This window comes from Ursus americanus, chromosome 3 (assembly GCF_024610735.1).
Source record: "Ursus americanus isolate L20-20 chromosome 3, mUrsAme1.1.p, whole genome shotgun sequence".
NCBI classification, from domain to species: Eukaryota; Metazoa; Chordata; class Mammalia; order Carnivora; family Ursidae; genus Ursus; species Ursus americanus.
This window is the reverse complement of record NC_142129.1, coordinates 38,581,571-38,604,903: the sequence shown is the minus strand read 5'-3', so window position 1 is coordinate 38,604,903 and position 23,333 is coordinate 38,581,571. Positions and strand designations below refer to the sequence as shown.

Sequence of the window (23,333 nt, the reverse complement as noted above, 5' to 3'; positions counted from 1 at the left end):
AATAGGTGCTAAATAAAGAAACCTAGTGACCATTTGCAAGTAAAGACATTCATCAGGTAGAGATGGGATGAATGTCGGGAAGTTGAATGCCCGTTTGGTACATATGCACTATATAATTAAAAAAAAATTAACTGCTGCTGGGAATGTCATATTTGAGAAATGTTTTTAAAATTCTACAAAGGCAGGTTTAGGAGAGGAGCAAAAAGTCATTTTAAATATTACTAAAATGTATTATATGGCAAGCTTTTTGAGAACTCGTGCGTGTGTGTGTGACAGTGTGTTTTCATAGTCATATTTTTATACTGGCGTACTTAATTTACTCAGATTTAAAAGTGTTAGAGAACTGATATAAACCTAATGTTAAGAGCAATAGGAATTTTGAAAAAGGATGCTGAAACAGCACAGAAATTACTTCATTTGGACAGGGTCCCGATAATTCAGGAAGAATTATGGACTCAGCATTTCAGGAGCACGGATTGTTCATTAAGTTATCTTTGTGTGTTTATTTATTTATTTATTTTTTTGTTTAATGCTCAAAACAAAACAAAACAAAATCAAACAGATTTGGGAATAAGTTTAAGAACTTTCATATCTTTTTGTTAATACCTGCTTTCTCTTTGTAGAAATTGGCATATTTTTTATCAGATTGAATTCCTAATAAAAAAGTATTTTCTTTGTAAGAATTGAGCTTTAGTGGGCTAAATTTCTAATATAGACATTAAAACTTTTTTTCACCATGGAAAAGATATTAATAAAGAATCCAATTTCATGTTCAATTATTATCTTAATAGTTCAGTCTTTGAACAAATGAGGCCAGGTCTGTTAATAATTTGAAATATGATTAAAGTAATTGGTAGTATAGTTCTTATGGATGGTAAAACTTGAATGATTATATTTGACCTTTTAATCAAGCCATGCATTCAGTTTTGTTTATTTTTTGTTAATATCATTTTCATTAGTCACTTTTGACTTGATTCAGGTTTAATCTACTTTCAGTCTTACAGAACTTAATCATAGATATGAGAAAAAAGGCTTAATCAGGATATTTCCAATGTGTTTACAATTATCTTTATCAATAGGTAGTACATTGCAGTCTGTTTGCGTGTTATTCGATACTGCTATGGTTTTTTTCAACTTTGTGTTTGTCTATTTATATATATTATCAACAGTTTGTGAGAGTGATCTTTACTCCATTTCTTTACCAAAAATTGGCATTGTTAAACTTTTGTTTTACTTGTTGGTCCTTTAGTTTTCTTTTCTGGGAAACACCTCTCTTTCTCTCTCTCTCTCTCTATATATATGTTTTTTTCTATTGAGTTGCATATATTTTTCCTAATTATTAATAATAACTGTTTATGTAATTTGGGTAGAAATTGTTTTTTATTTTTGTTATACATATCTTCTCATGTTTGAGGGTCTTTATTAAGCAGAAGTTCTTAATCTGAATGTAATCAGATTTTTCAACTTTTAAAATTATTTGGGGAGTTAAATATTTTACTATTTCTAGATAAATAAGATGTGGCTGATATTTATTTCTAAAACTTTTAAGGTTGTGTTCTTCACATTTTTTATTTTAATGCACGTGGAATAAAATTTTGCATACAAAAAGCGTTAGTTATCTTTTAGTAATTGATATCTAAGTTCACTGCATTGATCAAAGGTTTCATAATCTATAAAATATCCGTTTTTGAAACTTCGCGAGGTTAATTTTTTTTTTAATGATTTTTTATCATATTATGTTAGTCACCATACAGTACATCCCCGGTTTCTGATGTAAGGCTCGATGATTCATTAGTTGTGTATAACACCCAGTGCACCATGCAAGTGCCCTCCTTACTACCCATCACCGGTCTATCCCATTCCCCCAACCCCCTCCCCTCTGAGGCCCTCAGTTTGTTTCTCATAGTCCATAGTCTCTCATGTTTCATTCCCCCTTCTGATTACCCCCCCTTTCTTTATCCCTTTCTTCTCCTACCGATCTTCCTAGTTTTTATGTTCCATAGATGAGAGGAATCATATGATAGTTGTCTTTCTCTGCTTGACTTATTTCACTTAGCATTATCTCCTCCAGTGCCGTCCATGTTGTAGCAAATGTTGAGAACTCGTTCTTTCTGATAGCTGAGTAATATTCCATTGTATATATGGACCACATCTTCTTAATCCAGTCATCTGTTGAAGGGCATCTCGGCTCCTTCCACGATTTAGCTATTGTGGACATTGCTGCTATGAACATTGGGGTGCATATGGCCCTTCTCTTTACTATGTCTGTATCTTTGGGGTAAACACCCAGTAGTGCAATGGCTGGATCATAGGGTAGCTCAATTTTTAACTTTTTAAGGGACCTCCACACTGTTTTCCAGAGTGGCTGCACCAACTTGCATTCCCACCAACAATGTAGGAGGGATCCCCTTTCTCCACATCCTCTCCAACAATTGTTGTTTCTTGCCTTGTCTATTTTTGCCATTCTAACTGGCATAAGGTGGTATCTCAGTGTGGTTTTGATTTGAATTTCCTTGATGGCTAATGATTTTAAACATTTTTTCATGTGTCTGTTAGCCATTTGTATGTCTTCATTGGAAAAGTGTCTGTTCATATCTTCTGCCCATTTTTTGATTTGTTTATTTGTTTCTCGTGTATTGAGTTTGAGAAGTTCTTTGTAGATCTTGGATACCAGTCCTTTATCTGCAGTGTCATTTGCAAATATATTCTCCCATTCCGTGGGCTGCCTCTTAGTTTTTCTGACTGTTTCCTTGGCTGTGCAGAAACTTTTAATCTTGATGAAGTCCCATAAATTCATTTTATCTTTTGTTTCTCTTGCCTTTGGGGATGTGTCATGAAAAAGGTTGCTTTGGCTGATGTCGTAGAGGTTGCTGCCTATGTTCTCCTCTAGAATTTTGATGGATTCCTGTCTCACATCAAGGTCTTTCATCCATTTGGAGTTTATCTTTGTGTATGGTGTGAGAGAGTGGTCAAGTTTCATTCTTTTGCATGTAGCTGTCCAATTTTCCCAGCACCATTTATTGAAGAGCCTGTCTTTTTCCCACCGGATGTTTTTTCCTGCTTTATCAAATATTAGTTGCCCAAAGAGCCGAGGGTCCATTTCTGGGCTCTCTATTCTGTTCCATTGGTCTATGTGTCTGTTTTTGTGCCAGTACCATGCTGTCTTTGTGATCACAGCTTTGTAGTACAGCTCGAAATCCGGCATTGTGATGCCCCCAGCTTTGTTTTTCCTTTTTAACAGTTCCTTGGCGATTCGGGGCCTTTTCTGTTTCCATACAAATTTAAGGACTGTTTGTTCCAGTTCTTAGAAAAATGTCCTCGGTATTTTGATCGGGATAGCATTGAAAGTGTAGATTGCTCTGGGTAGCAGGGACATTTTAACTATGTTAATTCTTCCGATCCATGAGCATGGAATATCTTTCCATCTTTTTATGTCTTCCTCAATGTCTTTCAAGAGTGGTTTATAGTTTCTAGAACATAGATCCTTTACGTCTCTGGTTAAGTTAATTCCAAGGTAACGTATGGTTTTTGGTGCTATTGTAAATGGGATGGATTCCCTAATTTCTCTTTCTTCAGTCTCGTTATTCGTGTATAGAAATGCAACTGATTTCTGAGCATTTATTTTGTATCCTGCCACGTTACTGAATTGCTCTATAACTTCTAATAGTTTGGGAGTGGCTTCTTTTGGGTTTTCCATATAGAGTATCATGTCATCTGCGAAGAGAGACATTTTGACTTCTTCTTTGCCAATTTGAATACCTTTGATCCCTTTTTGTCGTCTGATTGTTGTTGCAAGGACTTCTAGTACTATGTTGAATAATAGTGGCGAGAGTGGGCATCCTTGTCGAGTTCCTGATCTTAAGGGAAAGGCTGCCAGCTTTTCCCCATTGAGAATAATATTTGCAGTAGGCTTTTTATAGATGGCTTTTATGAGATTGAGAAATGTACCCTCTATTCCTACACTCTGAAGGGTTTTAATCAGGAAAGGATGCTGTATTTTGTCAAATGCTTTTTCGGCATCAATTGAGAGGATCATATGGTTCCTGAGTCTTTTCTTGTTGATATGATGTATCACACTGTTTGATTTGAGAATATTGAACCACGCTTGCATCCCAGGTATGAATCCCACTTGATCGTGATGGATAATCCTTTTAATGTACTGTTGGATTCTATTAGCAAGTATCCTGTTGAGGATTTTGGCGTCCATATTCATTAGGGAAATCGGTCTGTAATTCTCCTTTTTGAGGGGGTCTTTGCCTGGTTTGGGGATCAAGGTAATATTGGCCTCCTAGAATGAGTTTGGTAGCTTTCCTTCTGTTTCTATTTTTTGAAATAGCTTTAGGAGAATAGGTATTATTTCTTCTTTGAATGTTTGGTAGAATTCCCCAGGAAAACCGTCCGGGCCTGGAGTGTTGTTATTTGGAAGGTTGTTTATCACTGACTCAATTTCTTCATAATTAATTGGCCTGTTTAAGAAATCAATTTCTTCCTGTTTCAATCTTGGTAGTTTATAGGTTTCCAGGAAGGATTCCATCTCTTCCAGATTGCTTAGTTTATTGGCATATAGCTCTTGATAAAAGTTTCTAATAATCCTTCCAATTTCAAATGTGTTCGGCGTGACCTCTCCTTTTTCATTCATAATTTTAATAATCTGGGTCCTTTCTCTTTTCTTTTGGATAAGTCTTGCCAGTGGTCTGCGAATTTTATTGATTCTCTCAAAGAACCAGCTTCTAGTCCTGTTGATCTGCTCTACTGTACTTCTTGTTTCTGATTGATTGATTTCAGCTCTAATTTTTGTCAACTGCTTCCTCGTGCGTGGATTAGGCCTGTCCCTCTGTTGCTGTTCCAGCTTCTTGAGGTGAGAATATAAAAACTGCATTTTAGATTTTTCTATTTTTTTGAGTGAGGCTTGGATGGCTATGTATTTCCCCCCTTAGGACTGCCTTTGCAGTATCCCATAGGTTTTGGACTGTTGTATTTTCATTCTCATTGGTCTCCATAAATTGTTTAATTTGATTTTTGATTTCCTGGTTTATCGAGTCATTCCTGAGCAGGATGGTTCTTAGTCTCCAAGTGTTTGAGTTTCTTCCAAATTTTTCCTTGTGGTTGAGTTCCAATTTCAGAGCGTTGTGGTCTGAGAATATGCAGGGGATAATTTCAATCTTTTGGTATCGGTTGAGACCTGTTTTGTGTCCCAGAACATGGTCTATTCTTGAGAATGTTCCATGGGCATTAGAATAGAATGAGTATCCTTTGGTTCTGGGGTGTAGTGTTCTATATATATCTATGAGGTCCAACTCGTCGAGTATGGCATTCAAAGCCTTTGATTCTTTGCTTAGTCTTTGCCAGGGTATTCTGTCTATTTCTGATAGTGGAGTGTTGAGGTCCCCTACTATTAATGTATTTTTATTTATATGTCTCTTTATTCTGGTTAAGAGTTGGCTTGTGTATCTTCCTGCTCCCCTGTTGGGGGCATATATATTTATAATTGTCATATTCACTTGTTGAATACTTCCTTTAAGAATAATATAGTGCCCTTCTGCATCTCTAACTATAGTCTGTAGTTTAAAATCCAATTTATCTGATAGGAAAATTGCTACCCCAGCTTTCTTTTGAGGTCCATTTGCATGAAATATGGTACTCCATCCACTTACTCTCAGTCTGAATGCATCTTTGGGTTCGAAATGAGTCTCTTGTAGACAGCAAATGGATGGGTCATTTCTTTTTATCCAATCTGCAACCCTGTGGCGTTTTATGGGATGGTTCAAACCATTTACATTAAGACTGAGTACTGAGAGATATGATTTTAATGATGCCATGTTGCCAGTAAAGTCTTTGTTTGTATCGGTTGTGACTTTCTGTTCTGTATCACTCTTGGGGCCTTTTTACTTTTATAGAACCCCCCGTAATATCTCTTGTAGGGCTGGTTTCGTGGTTACGAAATTGGTTAATGACTGGCGATTCTGAAATGTCTTTATTTCTCCATCAATTCTGAATGACAGCCTTGCTGGATAAAGGATCCTTGGCTGCATGTTTTTCTCTGAAAGAGCTTTAAATATGCTCCCCCAACCCTTTCTCTCATTCCAGGTCTGTGTAGACAGGTCTGACGTAATTCTGATGCCTTTGCCTTGGTACGTGAGAAATTTCTTTGCCCTGGCTGCTTTCAATACTGTATCCTTGGATCTAATATTTGCGAACTGCACTATGACGTGATGTGGCATAGGTTTGTCGTGGTTGAGCTTGGGAGGGGTCCTCTGTGCCTCTTGGACACGAATGTTTGTTTCCCTCGCTAGATTAGGGAATTTTTCAGCTACAATTTGTTCAAATATCTCTTCTAGACCTCTGTTTTTCTCCACCCCCTCGGGGATGCCGATGATTCTAACATTGGATCGTTTCATTGAGTCAGTAATCTCCCGTAACCTACATTCGTGGGCTTGGATTTTTTTTAAGAGCAGCTTCTATTTTGGTTTTTTTCCTCTATTAACCCATCCTCCAATTCACTAACCCGTTCCTCTGCTTCTGTGACCCTGGCCGTCAGAGCCTCTAGTTTTGCCTGCATTTGGCTCATAGAATTTTTAATTTCTGTCAGATTCGCTCTCATTTCCGTCCTTAGGGATTCTATATTCTCAGTAACCTTTCCATTAATACTTTTTTCAGTTCTGCTCATCATTTTGACCATCGTTACTCTGAATTCCATTTCTGGTAATTTGGTTACATCCATATCCATTATTTCTGTGGCAGAGGCCTCAGACTCACTGTCTTTTCTTTGCTGGAGGGGGGGCTTCTCCTTCTTGTCATTCTGATGAGGAGGGGTTGCGGGGTTGTCCAGAGCCCAAATTATTGACTGGGTCCCAGGCCATGCCCCTTGTTTTATAGGGATCTTAGGGATGTGGGCTTCTTCTTTAAAGATTTTATTTATTTATTTATCTCAATACTCAGTGCTGGAGATGTTCATTTGTAGAGATCCAGATGTATTTTCCTGTGTCTCAGGCTGATTCCGTGGTTATTTAGGCTGGTCTGGTACCTATCCAGCTCGACTCAGGTGACCGGCTGAAAAAGGGGTCCCCTACTCCTCTGCCATCTTAACTCTTCCTCAGGACTCTAATTCTTAGTTCCGCAGCTCCTTAGCCAGTTTCCAGAGGTTCTCAGCATAGCAGGCGGCTGCTTCCCAAATTCGGCTCTGCTCCCCTCCTGGCTGAGCTGCACTGGTGTCTAACTCCGCCTGCCAGCACACACTCCTTCGTGAGGTTAAATTTAATGACGTTTCTATGTGTGTGTGTTCTGTAATTATTGATAGTACAGTTCTGTGTACATTCATTAAATTATGCTGTATTTTTAGTAATTTGTAAGTGGCGTGTTGTAATACCCATTGTTATCATGGGTTCATCAATTTCTATTATTCTCTATATAAGATAAGATGTTTAATTAAATGCCTTTAAACTTAGAATTTTAATATCTTCTAAGTTAATTAAAACTGTTATGTTTATATAGTCACCATTTTTATCTCTAGTAATTCTTCTCATCTTAAAATCTGTTTTATCTTAATCACACTACAGCATTCTTTCAGTTGCCACTTTCCTGTATGTGTTTCCAGACCATCCCTTGCAGTCTTTCTGTGTTCTTCTGTTAGAACAAACATCTTATCATGATCAAAAAAAGTTGGAGTGCATCTTTAATCCAACCCAACAATCTCTTTCAGTTGACTTATTTTACTAGCATTTATTGAGATAATGTTGATTGTATTTGAATGTATTTCAACATTCTTGTCATCTTCCTTTTTTCTATCTTTTTCTCCTTTCTTATTCCTTTATCAACAGTCATTTTTTTTCCCATTTGGTTTTTCTTCCTTGTACTAGATTTGAAATTTTTCTTTCCATTTATATTCTTAACTAGTTATACTTGAAATACAACTGAATGTTATTACGATTTCTAGTAATAATCAGTGTCTAACTTCCTTCTGAATAATTCATTGAACTTCAGATGTTTTCATTTTGATTATACACACCCACACCCACACACAGCCTCCCAGTTTATAAGGACTTAACGTCCAGCTATTTAGTTCTTGTAAGTTTATTTTTAATTAAAAAAATATGTCTAATTTAATATATTGACTTAGTAGTCCCATAACCAATAAGTAATGTATATCTAACCTAGTATTTATTTTCCTCTTTTTCTATACAATGTTGTTCTAAAGATAATCAACTTTCAAGTTTCATTGTTAGCTCCATTTTGCATAGAAAGAAAGCTTGTGTAGCCCAATCTTTTACTGGTGTCAGGGCCCCTTAGTTGTGCTAATACCAGAGGTCCTAGCCTTGTGTGGCTTTTAAAATTAAAATTAGGTAGAGCGTGGGACCCTTCATCTCAGGTTGCGAGTTTGAGTCCCATGTTGGACATAGAGCCTACTTAAAAAAAAAAAAAAAAAAAGAAAGGAAAATTAAACAAATAAAATTAAATATTTAAATCATCAGCTGCATTAGGCATGTTTTAAGTGCTCAATAGCTTCATATGGTTAGTGACTGTTGTATTGGTAGCACAGCTATGAACCACTTTCACATAGAAAGTCCAATTGTTGGCGCTGCTGGAGGTCCTGGGGGCTGTCACCCCTCATTGTCCAAGAATAGTTTCTTTTTTCCCAAATGGCCCTTTAACTAGAACTTTGAGAGTTAAGCATCTTAATTTTCAGTGCTCTGTTTTTCTGATTTGAATATTTGTCCCTTGTTTAGTATTTGCTGTTCAATTTACCACGTCAGTTAATCTAAATAGGTTCTTTGGGATTTCCCCCATTTATTTACAAACTTAGAAATGCATCTTAAAATGTGCTTATTGTAATTTATTCAGTATCTATGAGTTTTCAGAGGGCAGTAGAACACTTGATACTGGAAGAAAAGACAAGGTTAACTTATTTTTACTATTCCTATATATTTTCATACATATTTTCTTTTTCTTGGAACTGTCACTGTACCCTTTACAAATTATCAATTAATTTCTCTGTGTGTGTTTTTTTTTCAATGGATTTGAATGAGCTGTGAAGGAAACCACCCTTTGATACCAGATGTTTTTTGGTGATGTTGCTTTTTTGTTGTTTTTGCTTTGTTTCTCTTTAATGTTTACTTATGACTCTGTAATAGTATATATATTGCCAAGGAGACTACTTTATTCTAATTTACATACTGTTTTTATAGCTTCTTATGTTTCATGTGAAATTTAGAAAGATTTTTTTTCATGCTGAAGATATACATTCTTCTTATACAGTTGCATTTTATTTTTCTTATTAAAATCTTTAACCCATCAGAAATTAATTCTTGTGTAAACTATGAGATAGTAGTTTTATATATTCTCAAGACATATGAATTTGTCCAACACTGTTCATTGAATGATCCATTATTTTCACTAATAATAAAAAGTCATTGATGTTTTATGCAAAAATCCTGTGAGAAAGTGTGTGTGTGTGTGTGTGTGTGTGTGTGTGTGTGTGTGTGGTAATGAAGGTCTAATTTAGGACTATTTATTTTCTCCTTCCTTGTGGTTTCTCTGTCTAATCTTACATCAGTACCAAAGTAATAGGATTTCCAGAACTTTGCTTTTGCTGTTGTTATTCTTTTTCTTGTTATTTTTAATGTCTATATGTAGAAACTTTAGAATTCCCTTGTTTAAAAGAATTGCATTGTGGTTTTTATTGGTAACGGATTAGGCTTTAAATATTAATTTAGAAAATTTAACATTTTATCTCACAGAGTGCTTCTAGCCAGAAACAGCATATTGCCTTTTAATTGATTCAAATTTTATATTTATGCTCCACAAGAGAGTTTTAAAATTTATTTCTTATGAATCTTGAACATTATTTTTAATATATATTTCTGTAGGCTTATTCCTTTCTTTTTGCTATTGTAAATGGATGCTTGTCAAACTGGTTTTGTTTTTGATAGAGGAAGGCAATTTAAATTTCAACCTCCAAGAGATTGCCTTTATTTTTTAAAAATGTTTTTCAGTTGATTTTTTTCCAGGCACACAGTGTTGTTTTGGGTAAATAACGATGGTTTTGTTTGTTTCTTACCTTATTTCTCTCTTTTGTCAAATCATGTAAATTGTGATGTCCAAATCAATGTTAAACAATAGTGGTGATAGTGAATATCCTTGCACTGTTTCTAAATTTAACAACAGCATTGATTTGCACATGAAAATCTATATCCATATTAATACTATAAGTTCTAGATTTAGATCTAAATATATGTTTAAACTTATATCTATATTTCCTAATGTCAAATAAATATCCATGATTTAAACATTTATGTACTATTTAGATCAAACGTGGTTGTTACATTTTTATCAAATACCTTTTTTAACATTTAAGAAGTGATTTCATATGTTTTACATTTGAATCTATATTGTGCAAATTATATTAGTAGATTCCTTCAATATTGAATTATACCTGAATCCAATAAGATTTTAATTAATAATAGATTATTGTTGTGTTATGCTCCTATATTCTGTCTGCTAATATTTAATTTAGAATTTATGTCCAGTAAGTGAAAATGTATTATTTTCTTTGCTTGTCTTTCGTTTTGTTTAGATTTGTTAAAGGTGCTCTTGAACAATTTAAATATTAGCATAAATTTTATGTTGCTGAAGTAATTGGTAGAATTCCATGACTTTCCTGAAGTATCTGTGATTAGTACTTTATTTTGGATTGGTTTGTGTGTCCAGAGGTGTGGGAGGTGAGAGGTGGTTCTTTCACAAATTTCTCTATTTCTTCTATGGTAATCTGTATGTTTCAGTTTGTAGCTATCTTGAATGAGTTATCGTTGATTCTTTTATCTACATTTGCAAATTAATTTTCATAGTGTATAATTCTTTAATGCCATCTTCTATGAAAATTTGCATCTTTTATTTTTGTTTGGTGTGTTTGGTTTTTTCTCTTTTTAAAAGTTAAAGATTTATCTGTTTTATTCTTTATTTTACCCTTAGACTCATTTTTCAGAAATTTATATTCTACTTTTTAGTTCAATATATGCTATTTATTACTTTTTCTGTATATTTATTCTCCTTTCCCTATTGCTCCTTAGCTTTTTAGGTTGGATATTCATTATATTTTTTTCTGCTTAGTAATATAAATCATTGGACTATTCAGTATTTTTCTAAGCATTGCTTTAGATGTGTTAAACAGGCTGTTAAAGTAATATTTTCATTATTGCCCATTTCTAGGCAGTCTGTATTGGTTTTAAACAACAACTAGTTGAGAGATTTTTTTATATCTTAAAGTTTTGACAGCATTAGGGGAATTCCCCTCTCTTCTCCTTTTTTGAAATTTATGTTTTGTATTTTTTTTTTTTTTTTTAGATTTTATTTCAGACAGGGAGAGCAAGAGTGAGAGAGAACACAAGCTGGGGGAGGGGCAGAGGGAGAAGCAGACTCCCCACTGAGCTGGGAGCTCAGACCCTCATGGGGTTGGATCCCAGAACCCTGGGATCATAACCTGAACTGAAGGCAGACACTTAACCAACTGAGCCACCTAGGCGGCCTGAGATTTATAATGTTTTGGACATTCCACTAATACATTCTGTTGTCTCATTTCATTCTTATAATAAACCTGAGAAGTATACCTTTTAGTCCACATTTTGAACAATGCAAAGGGATTCTATGGTATTTAAGAAGCAAGATATATCATGGAAAAATAAGAGTGAGAGTTAAAATTAAGCCCACCTCTTCCCTGTGTCAAGTAGTTCTTCTTTCAGGTACATATAAAAAGAATTAATGTATTTAATGTAAATGAAAGGATGTGATTAAATAACCCACAAGGGCCTGAAGTAACAGCAGAAGTAGCATCATCCACCCTTCTGGTGGGATGTATAGCTTGAAAGGAGTAAGAGATGGCAGTGGAAATGGTGGAATTTATGGACAGAAGTTTAACAGAGGACCCTGCCGCATTAGATACCTCAGTGCTTTCTCAGATTTTCTTGCCCTGAGTCACAGACAATGCCATTTTGCCATAAAACTGCGACGCTTGTTAGTTACTGTTTTATTTTTTTATTTCCCCATTTCTTACATCATGATGACATGGGATCTGAAAATTGGACACTAAATAATACTGTCACAATATGTTGTCTTAATGATCCGTTGAAGAAAAGGTATTATTAAGGGCTTCTCTGATTTACAAGATGGATAATAAAAATTCAAAATTACAGACATAATTTCATTTGTGACTGAGGAATCCCCTCTCTCTTTAAGCTTGGGTTATTTCCTTGAGAATGCACAGAAGAATTTACAGATACTCTATCTTGCAATTCAGAATCTGAATCTCTAGCAAGCATTCTCTAGTACTGTAGCTTAAGTGCTGTGACTGGAAGGTTCTGTGGAATCTAATTCATACCTCCCTTTCCCAAAGACAAGGTGGAGACCTGAAAGTCAAGCTGTTCTTTTTGGTCTAGAATATAAAGAGAAAACTAGACCTTCTGGGCCTTCCTGATGGCAGTCACCTTCACACAAAATTCTACCGTAATGTCTTTGAAAAGGTGCAGAAGAATTCTGGTCGGGTGATATAGCTTAGTTATACTTGTACTTTTCAGAGAACCCCTCTAACCTTGGTCATAAGATACAAAATAAGTCTGCTTCAGCAGAACAACTCAGGAATAACAACACAGATTGTGCCAACAAGAGAACTGTTTTGTTTTCATGATTTTATTTCATTTAAGTCGATAAATGACTTGTCTTTTAAATTGCTATTAGCCAAGAACTAATGTATCCCACTTAAAAAAATTTGGTTGACAAAGCTTGTCAATGTCTGCAATTCCTTTTATTTTATGTACATAAGAGAAAAAAATGTAAAAACCCCATTTAAAACAGAATCTATCCTCTTTTGAAGCAGAGATCATCCAGTTTTTGTAGTGGGTTTGTCTTTTTTAAGGCAGCAAAATTACCCAATTTGTTTTTACCACAACCTATAAATGTCAAATATTCTCAGTGAAAATGATAAACACATAATTTAACTGTCATATATATGCTCATAAAGTAAGAACGTATGCTTGGTGAAACTTGGAGATGGGGTTTAACTTGGATGACACTATTGTAAAGTTATGAATATATATGGAATATGTATTTATTGGTTTTCAAAGTAGCATTATTTTTATTTAATTATTAACGTATTTTGGAAGGAATCACTTATGCTCACTATTTCCTAGTAAAAGGCATCCTTCTTACTTTGAAATGAGTTACATATATTTATATGGGATTATGATATTTGATATAGGGACACAGTCAAACTTTAGACAACATATGCCATGACATTGGATGGAAGCAATAACTTAAAATTAGGTGTGCTTCTTTACAGGGTGTGGAATTGAGTTAGAGTACAATACTAATAGAAATCTAGTCCATACCAAATGCTGTTAGAGGCTTGGGGATGATCACGTGCTTTTTAATCTGTACACATTGGATTTTCATAAATGAATGATGAATTCCTACTACTGCCATGCATTCTAGTGTATTCCTATCTTCCAAAGTACTGATAGGTCATATGTCTTTATATTTCATGTTAAAAAGAGAGTATCTGGTAAATATTAAGAATTTACTACTATTTTTAGACTTATTTCAATTTTTTCCTTTCTCAAAATGGCATAAATTTCCTAAAATCCTTTAAATTGCTAACACTATCTGATTTTATTGAATGGATTGACTTACTCCTCTATAATAATCATATGGGATGGGAACAGAAAACCAAGTCAAACTAAACTTTGTACTTTTTCTGGTAGAGGAATAATTATAAATATATAGAAAATCATAGGCAACCTGCCATCAGAGTAGTAGCTTTTCTACACACATGAAAAAACAGGCCATGAAGGGAAAGGCACTGCCTACATCATTCTCTTGTTTTAAAACAATTCTTCCCAACCTATTCCCTGCAATTCAGAACTAGAAGTCTGTTAGTCATCCTTAACACCTCCCTCTCATGCAATCAATTAGCAGTGATGTTGACTTCACTTCCTAAATATTCCAAACTCCATCATTTCTCCCTGCTGCCATTCTGTTCCTCTTGCAAGCTGACATCTCCCTTCTATGCATCTTTTCAGTACAAGTGAAAAGTGCCACTTCCCAGGTCAATCTCCTTGCACTTGTTCCCTCCCCAATTTATTTTCTATTCTGTTCACGTCACTCTCATGTTTTCAACCCCCAGGTGTGCTATGAATGTCAAGCTAAAGTCCATGTTAAAGCCTACGAGCCTGAATGACCTCGCCCATATCTAACTGCCCAACCTCATCTTGCATATTCTCTTGTCCTTTCTGTTCTACAGTCCATAGTTTCTGTCATGTTCTTTTCTACCCAAGGGTCTTTGTATATGTTATCTTCACTGCCCAGAGCATGGATTCTTCCCTTCTGATCCAGTTCCTAATAGAATAAGGAGTCTGAGACATTTCTTAGGTCTCAGATCAAGCAACGCAGCCTTCCCTGACCTCCCTGACAAATATGATCTCTTGCAGTTTTCCTTCCTAACACATATTATAATAGCAATTTGGGTGATTATTTGGTTAATACCTATCTCTGTCACTAGACTGTAGTTTTATGAAGGTAAGGTGGTGTTAATTATTATTAACAAAATAATATGTTATTATTTTATTCTCTTTAGTATTGTTCTTGTCACCTCAGTGAATATTTGCTGAATGAAGACTATGAATAAATGAGTGAGAAAATTAAAGTTCAGTTTAAAAGACTAGAAACAATGAAAGAATAGTAACTTTGGAGCTGGGATACCTTGGGAAGTAGGTCAGCCTAAACAGAGTTTGAAGTTGGGTCACATTCCCCTGGTGGCAGGTCCTACTCAAAATAATTATAAACCTTGTATTATAATAATAGTAATGAATAAGTATCATTAATTGAATATTTACTATATCTCGGGAACTGCAGTGGGTTCTTTATATAGTGCTTTAAAAGATTCGAGCCATGATTTTAAAAAAGCATCTACAGTATAAGGAGATGTCAAATGTTCCCAATTTCTGTGACATTTTTGTCTTTAGCAGGCAAAGATATCTGCTGAAAAGACATCAATTTGAATAAGTATGTGAGGATAATGTTTTGAGACGTAAACAGATGGAGGCTTCTTTTTTTGATATTTCCAACTACTCCATATGGCAGAAGGATTACATTTTTTTGAACAGTCAACGTCAGTTTTTTCTCTTCCTAAGGTTAAAATTTCTGCCCTGTCTGGGATGAAAGAGAGAGGAGAATGAAAGGAAAGTCTAAAGATTAAAAGCTAGTGTGTCTTAGAATTCCCAGGAGAGAGATGGTAGAACCCTTGTGGCAACTAGATCAGAAGAGGCTTCATGCCATTGTTGTCTGATGGGGCCAAGAATGCAGCAAGAGCCCAGAGTTTCCCTTTTGCCTGCGTGGTGTAGAAGCAGAAGCAGTGTCTATGTCAGCGATCCAGCCATGCAACGCTACTGAGTTAGTAGACTCTACTCTCAAGACCTTCTCATAGTGGAGGTGTTGCTAGAATATCTTCTCATTTGACCCCTTAGCTTGTGTAAGAGAGACCATATTTGCATTTAACTTCCTTCTTGGAAATATATAAATGATTTTTACCACTTTATGGTTTTGTTTAAATAGAAACTCTATTTTCTAGGGGAGGAAGAGAGGAAAGGAGAATGGTATTAGCCAGAGGGATCCAGGGAGATGATAGCTTGAGTGACTCATACTGCTGTTTAGCATCACAGGAATAAAGTGCCTTATATAGATAGAAGTAGTAGATGAAACTACATTACTCATAAGGCAAAACACATTTTAAACAGAATTCCACAGGCCAAGAAAGCAAGTTTTCTTAAAACGAACAAGATTTGCTGTAGCCTCTGGGCAAAACAAGAATTCTTACTGCCTATATAAGAGCAAGCGCTTCCTACAGTCTTTTGAATTTTATGGGTATTCTCTCAGGTTTCAGAGAAAATTAAAAAAAAATGTATATATTTTTAAAAATAGTACTAAAAACTCCTCTAGAAGTGCTTCTTCTTTTTCAGATAATAAATACATGAAGCAAGGCTTTTTTAGGGGTAGAGGTTGGTTTGAAAGGCTTAATGCTCACAAATCACATTATTGTCATGAATTTTGGGGAGTTTTTTCAAAGTAGCTCAATTTACAGGTTCAAAGATACTTCTCAAGATTTGTATCAGTAAAAGAAGAACATGATATGCTTCAGAAATATTTTCTAGTTTTTTCTTCTGTTTTATCACCACCATCTTCATTGATTCATATGGAATAAAAATTTGATTGCAATATGGAAAATTCATGGATTTTTCAAAATAAGCAAAATCAAAGGATTCTTTTTATTCTTATTTTACTACTGTTTTGCTGAATTCTAGTGAGAAACCTGTTTTAATATTCAAAATATTCTATCCTAGGATCAAAGGTCTAAATTCTTCTTGGAATCAGTGTGCTTTATATGTGGTTTTCTGCGAGTTATTTATGAACACAGAATTTGTTTTGTAGAGAACAAAATGCTAGGTGCAGCATATCAGTATATTCGATTTACCCATGATTTGAACTATTAATATTTTTCCTCTAGCTATAAAAAGAATGCTGGCTATCCAGTAGAAAGGCCATCCGGCAAAGAGGCAGCATGGCATCATTCAGGAAGCACCAGCCTGGAGACAGAGGACAAGCGATAAGGTAGTCCCTGACTATTCCTAATGATCTGGTCTTTATTGAATGCACCTGAATTTTGCCTTCCATTAGTTTGGAGCCAAAGAAAAAGAATTGTTTTTTTCATATCCATGAACATTTTTGTTTTCCCTCTCCCAAATAGGAGAGAAATATACTCCAAGTTACCAAAATGAGAAATTATTGTGTACGCATATGACTAATCAGCATGAGAATCAACCTGTAACCATTAATTGATTTTATAATAATTACCGTGAAAGGCAGCGTGAGTCAGTTGAGGAAAGAACTAGATTTACTGTTAGCCAAACCTGAGTTGATATTTTCATTTTAGTACTTATTAGTTGTATAAACTTGATCACGTTCCTTGAATTTCTGGGCCTCCTCTGAAACATGAGGCTAACGATATTTATGTTCCTGTGCTGTCAATAATGACTAAATAAAATAATTTGATAGATGCAGTGCATATCACACAAGGTAACTACTCCATAAATGATTATTTTATACCGGAGAAACTCTGAAACTTCACCATCACTGGCAGCTGCATTGCATTTCTTCTGATAAGCCTCAGGTACCTGCTACTTATTTTGTCCCCTTTGGATATTTGTTAAGAACGTGTTGGTTGTTCAGCTCACCACTGAGAAAATCTTTATATAAAGATCACCATACCTGGTACCGCATGACCCTGCCATTCTGACCAGTACTTAATTGGTCTGTGACCAGTTGACTGAACAAAGCGCTAGGAACCTATGGCTTAATGTAGGGATATACAAAGAGCATGAAGGGGCATTTGTAACCCTTCTTTGGGGGATTTTGAATATGACATTCTTTGACAGGTTTCTTCTTTCGTATTCCCCAGTATATCCTCTTAGTAAATTTGTATTACCTGCATTACCCAAATGTGTCTCTTTTCATTCAGTGCAAGCAGGTAGATAAGACATAACACAGTTCTCCCTTTCATTGCACCAGTAATATAGCACCTACGTGATACTTTTAGTGGTGAACATTTTCTCTTCCGAAAGAACCAGGTATAAAAGACCATTGTCCACTTTATTTCCAAGGAATTGAACAGCACCATTGAGAATGGCCCCAGAAGCACAAGAGCTAGAATATGAAGGATAAAACTGTTCACTGGTCTAAGTCCTTTGATAAAATCACTATTTAAGTGTCTAATGCTTATCTCATTTACTATTGAAGTAAATGGTAATTGGGGAGAAAGTGATGGATTAGTTTGGTTATGAAGTGTAATGGTTGCAAAATTAAGTACAATGCCACTAAGTAGAAATTTTAGGCATAATTACTTTCAAGGGAGATAAAATTTTCAAATAGCCACTTTGGAAGATTACTTAATTCATGTTTATAAATTATATTAAAGATGAAAAGCACTATTTTAAATGTTAGGGTATCATCTAATGTGCCTCAAAGAATTTAATTTATGTGCAAAATGACAATCACTAGACTCTAATCAAATAGTGGAGAGAGTATTGGTGTAATGCTTTGATGATAGGCACAGTCCTTGATTACTAGAATCCACTTCTAAGTTTGTTGGTCTTAGGCAATCTCTGTTTGTTCTGATGAGACTAAATGAAATATCTCTTTTCATGGGAAATAAAAAAGATTAAAATGAGAGGGTTTGGAGTTGTTCTAACATTTTAAATATTATTATTAATTGATTTTGATAGACCTAATCAATTGTCTTTCTTAAGAAGTTAATTCTTATCTTCTTTAACTCTTAAGGCATAAGATGATGTAGACATATAGGGGCGCCTGGGTGGCTCAGCCATTAAGTGTCTGCCCTCGGCTCAGGTCATGATCCCAGGATCCTGGGCTCAAGCCCTGCATTGGGCTCCCTGCTCAGTGGGAAGCCTGCTTCTCTCTCTCACAATCCCTTTACTTGTGTTCCCTCTCTCACTGTCTCTCTCTCTCAAATAAATAAATAAATAAAATCTTTTAAAAAAAGATGATGTAGATATATATACATGAATAATTACTATTTTATCTTCAGAGTAAAATTGCTATAATCATTTGTATATATACAATTTATATTATATATATGCACACCTATGTACAAATATGAAAAACAATTATTTAAAATAGGATATAAAAAGTTGTGCGTATTATACTGTTCCTTTGTTAAATAGTCCTATAAAAAAAACTCTACAATGAATTTCATGTTTTAATTTAACTATGGAATTAATACATTATTTCCTAAATCTACCAGCTAATAATTATCTGCATTGTAGCCCCATTTAAGGGTCAACTTGGAATGAAGGAGACCTGTGTTTAAACAGAAGTCTTGACATCTTCTTATCCTGCATTCATGCTTATTGATTTTCAGTTTTCATAGTCAGCCAGAGTCTTTGTCATTCATTCATCCATTATTCACTCATTCAGCAGACTATTATTGAAACCCTCCTATGTGTTCTAGATGTTCTGCTAAATTTAGAGAATGTAAAGAAGTTAGGTCTCATCTTCTCCTCTAATGAATTTCCTCTGCAGGGAATGGGATAAACAAGTAGGTAAAGTACACCAATGTATCAAGTCATGGAGGTAATATGTTTACTGTACTTTATGGGAGACATAGTCAAATACATAACCAAGTCTATGAAAGAACAGAGAAAGCTTCCTGGAGTGTGTTCCCTGAATAGGATATTAAAAGATAAATAGCTATTAGCTAAGGAAAGTGAGGAGGAGATGTAGTGACCACATTCCAGTGATATGAAGCTGATTTAGCAAAGAAGAAGGAACTATACAGTGTTAATTTTGTGTATGTCTGTAACAGTATGTGCTAAAAAGGGGATCACTAGGAGGTGACATTAGGAAGGAGACAGGGGCCAGATAAAGGTGGACCTTGGAGGCTAACTAAAGGAATATGGATGTAATCAAATTAGGAGGGGCCAAGGTTTTTTCTCCTTAAGGAACAACTCGTTCCATTTCTCTGTACAAAAGGATTCAATACCCTGCATTGTATACCTTTGGTCTCAAGGTTCTGAAGAGAGCAGGATCTATACAATGTGGCTTGCTGGAAAGTATCTATACATCCCAATTAGGGCTCTGGACTTAAAGTTACTTTTCATATTAAATTACGTCATGATGGGCTATGCAGTCCTATTAAGCAGTGTGTCTAGGATGTCACCCTAATTACCTTACCATTTAACTGTTTCGTGTACCATTACTACTACATTCATACTTACATGCATGCAGTAACAGATTCAACAAGGTAATTAAGGGCCAAGTCCAGTGGCAGAATAGAAACTGTGAATTGTCTATGTGAAACAGTAATGTTTCTATCTTGAATAATTAGGCAGTATATATTACAGGAGAAGGCCTTCTTTAACCTCGAGGCACATTTTCATTATGTGACTTTCCGACTCACCTCAAGGAGTCAGAAAACCGTAGTTAACTTTTAGAATAATTTAACTGTACAAGTCCTTTGGGTAAGAGGAAAACTGCAATAGTAATTAGCATCCTAATTATTGAGGATGCCTATACATTAAGTTTAGGGTATGAAATTACTGGTAGAACCTAAAAGGAAATGGAAGCTTTTTCCAAGTTATGTCTTATATTCTGAGTTTTTTCACTTTTAATTGCGGGAAGGCATTACCTTCTGTACCACATGAAGTTCCAATAAATCTTCAGGTAGAGTGTAAATAATGTTCATGTTAGCTCCAATTATGGGATACTAATATATCACAAATGGCTAAATTTGTGTGAAAATAAAGCAAGAAGCTTCATTTCAAGACCTTTTGATTTCTGTCAAGTTAAAATAGTCTTCAGGAAATAAATTGATTTCCATATCTGGAAAATGGAGAGTATATGTCCCAATAATTCTTGTGGCAAGGTAATTTATTGAGATGTAAATTTGTGAGTCCGTGGGAGGGTATACTATTTTTTCCAGTGTTCTGGAAGAACCTGTTACCCTTCAATTCCAAAAAAAGTGTTTCTTCATGTTTTAGGAGCTCTTTCAAGCTGTAAGTATAGTTTGCTAGCTGTGTTAGGATGGCCACATATCTCCGTTTTCCTGGATTAATATGAGGGCAGCAGATGCAGTCAGGGCTCTGCCCATATACCCCCTCAGATTCATTTCGTGGGGGGCGCCTGGGCGGCTCAGTCGGTTATGCATCTGTCTTGGGCTCAGGTTATGATCTCGGGGTCCTGGGATCGAGTCTTGAATCAGGGTCCCTGCGCAGCAGGAGGCTGCTTCTCTCTCTGCCTGCTGCTCCTCCTGCTTGTGCTCATTCTCTCTCTCTCTGTCTCTGAAATAAATAAATAGTATCTTCAAAAAAAAAAAAAAGTTTTGTTTCATGGAAGTGTGGCTTCTGTCTCAGTACTGAGCAGTTGGGTCTTTTTTGTGGGAGAGCTACTCTCAGACTCCTGTGACCCACTTTGGCAGCCACAGAGAGCTGGAAGCACCTAGGAATTTATATTCATCTAGAACTGCACTTAAAGACTGATGGGTACAGGGGTTTAAATCTTCTAGCTCCCTTGTCCCCTGGCTTTCTTAAGTGTGACCCATACTTTTTCTCTCTCCAGAAACCTCTTAGGTAGGGTTGCCAAATATAGCAAATAAAAATACAGGATGCCCAAGAAGAACTTGTTTTTAATGTAAGTATGTCCCGTGCAATATTCTGAGCATACTTACACTAAAAAATTAATTTTTGTTCAACTTGAAATCAACGTAACTGGATGTCTTGTACATGATCTGGCACCCCCCCCCCAACTTTTGTTAGACTTCACTGGATGTGGCATTCTTGCTTGGCCTCTTTCCTGTCACAGTTCTACCTCCCCACTCATCTATCAGGTTTTCTTGGGCATATATCTTAAAAAGTCACATTAATACGAATCAGGGTCTCTTCCAGGGAGCCTAGTCTAGGAGAACTAGCTGTATCTGTTGCCTTGCCATGATTAGTAAGCCTTTCTCAAAATGTTCCGGTTTAACTGACAAATTATAGGGTCATTCAGGCTATTATAAAAACATAAATGGTTCTCCCAGAAGCTGCAGTTTTAGATCTTTTTTGTTTCAGTCATTAAAAATACCAAAAGGGGTGCCTGGGTGACTCAGTTGGTTAAGCGTCTGACTCTTGGTTTCGGCTCATGAGCTCAGGGTCCGGGAATTGAGCCCCGCACTGGGCTCCATGCTCAGTGCAGAGTCTACTTGTCCCTCTCCCTCCACCTCTGCTCCTCCCCCTGCTCATGCTTTCTGTCTGTCTCTCCAGTAAATAACTAAAATATTAAAAAAAAAAACAAACAACCAAGCCTCCGAAACAAAACCCAAAAAACATATAACATTGAGAACATTGTACTGTGTTCTCAAGAAATACACAGAACATGATCAACTAGTGACTATGGGGTGGGAAATTGGAAACATTATGATAGGGAAGAGGTTTTTCGACAATAGGGCATTGTCTAAGGTCTGTGGTTTACAGAACAAGTAGGGATAATGATTCTGGCCCTTGTAATACCCTGGAGAATTTGGGAGATTTGCCTGTTTACTGTGACTGAAAGGCTTGATGCTAGACACCAGGGTTTCTGTCCTCATCAAAGTTCCCTATGCCCAAATATATCATGGAAGTAGAAAAACAATCAGACAACAGGGGTTATGCAGGTTTGGACAATGTTCCATGTTAGCAAACAGAGAATACTAAAGCCTGAAGTTACAAAAGACCCCTGGGCTTTCACATGGCCCTGAGCGGCATCATGCATCAGCCCTAGTAATGATCAAGATTAAGTTTTTCATTAACCCCAAGGGATGAAAGTAAGTCATATTTAATTTGATTTAAATAAAATAATTTTTTGTGTACATCCAAGTTTGTGGCTACTGATTTCTAACACCACATTTTATAGATATTTATAATAAATCTAGTAATTATTTATTACCTCTGTAAGTTTTAGTTATAACTTTTTTTTTTAAAGATTTTATTTATTTATTCGACAGAGATAGAGACAGCCAGCGAGAGAGGGAACACAAGCAGGGGGAGTGGGAGAGGAAGACACAGGCTCATAGTGGAGGAGCCTGATGTGGGGCTCGATCCCGTAACGCCGGGATCACGCCCTGAGCCGAAGGCAGACGCTTAACCGCTGTGCCACCCAGGCGCCCCTAGTTATAACTTTTTAAGTGCTCAAAATGGCCAGCCCAAAAGTTTTGTGTTTATTTGAATCTAGTTTCTGGATTTTTATTCTAAGTCATATACAGGATCATTTCAATATTAACTTCCAGTAATCTCAAATAGTATCCGTAAAAGTGAGACAAATATTTCAGGAAGAGAAATGTACAGAGTTAGCATATGATGACATTTGTAGGATTTCAAATCAAATATTACAGCAGTCACCATGCTATCAAGCATTCATAAATTGAAAAAATCACATATAAATTGGAAGTCAGGTACTAGAGTCACCTTTACTTAATAGATATATAAGTTGTACGAACAGGATGATATTAAATATACAAAACCAAAGAGTGTATTTTCTATTGGTTTAAAAAATGATCTGCGTTAATCAATTTCCTTGGCTGAATTAGTATAACATGACCCCAGCTTTTAAATGCACTTAATTTTCTATCGTCAGTACTTTCTCAATGAAGAAATAAAATTTAGAAATTAGAAGACATGATGAATAGCCTTTATTTTAAGGTCAGACGTTAGATACTCAAAGCTAATGGAAAACATCATTCTAAGCCATAGCAAATGAGCCCTACCAGC

The 23,333-nt window shown here is 35.7% G+C and overlaps 1 long non-coding RNA gene across 1 annotated transcript in view; it reads left to right on the top strand.

Annotated features, from left to right (window-relative positions):
- The window catches only part of LOC123789061 (uncharacterized), a 1,398,020-nt gene that overhangs the window by 607,309 nt on the left and 767,378 nt on the right, over positions 1-23,333 (top strand). The window contains exon 4 of the long non-coding RNA XR_006778655.2: positions 16,544-16,647. This is a non-coding gene — a long non-coding RNA (uncharacterized LOC123789061). The remainder of the gene's footprint in view (positions 1-16,543; positions 16,648-23,333) is intronic.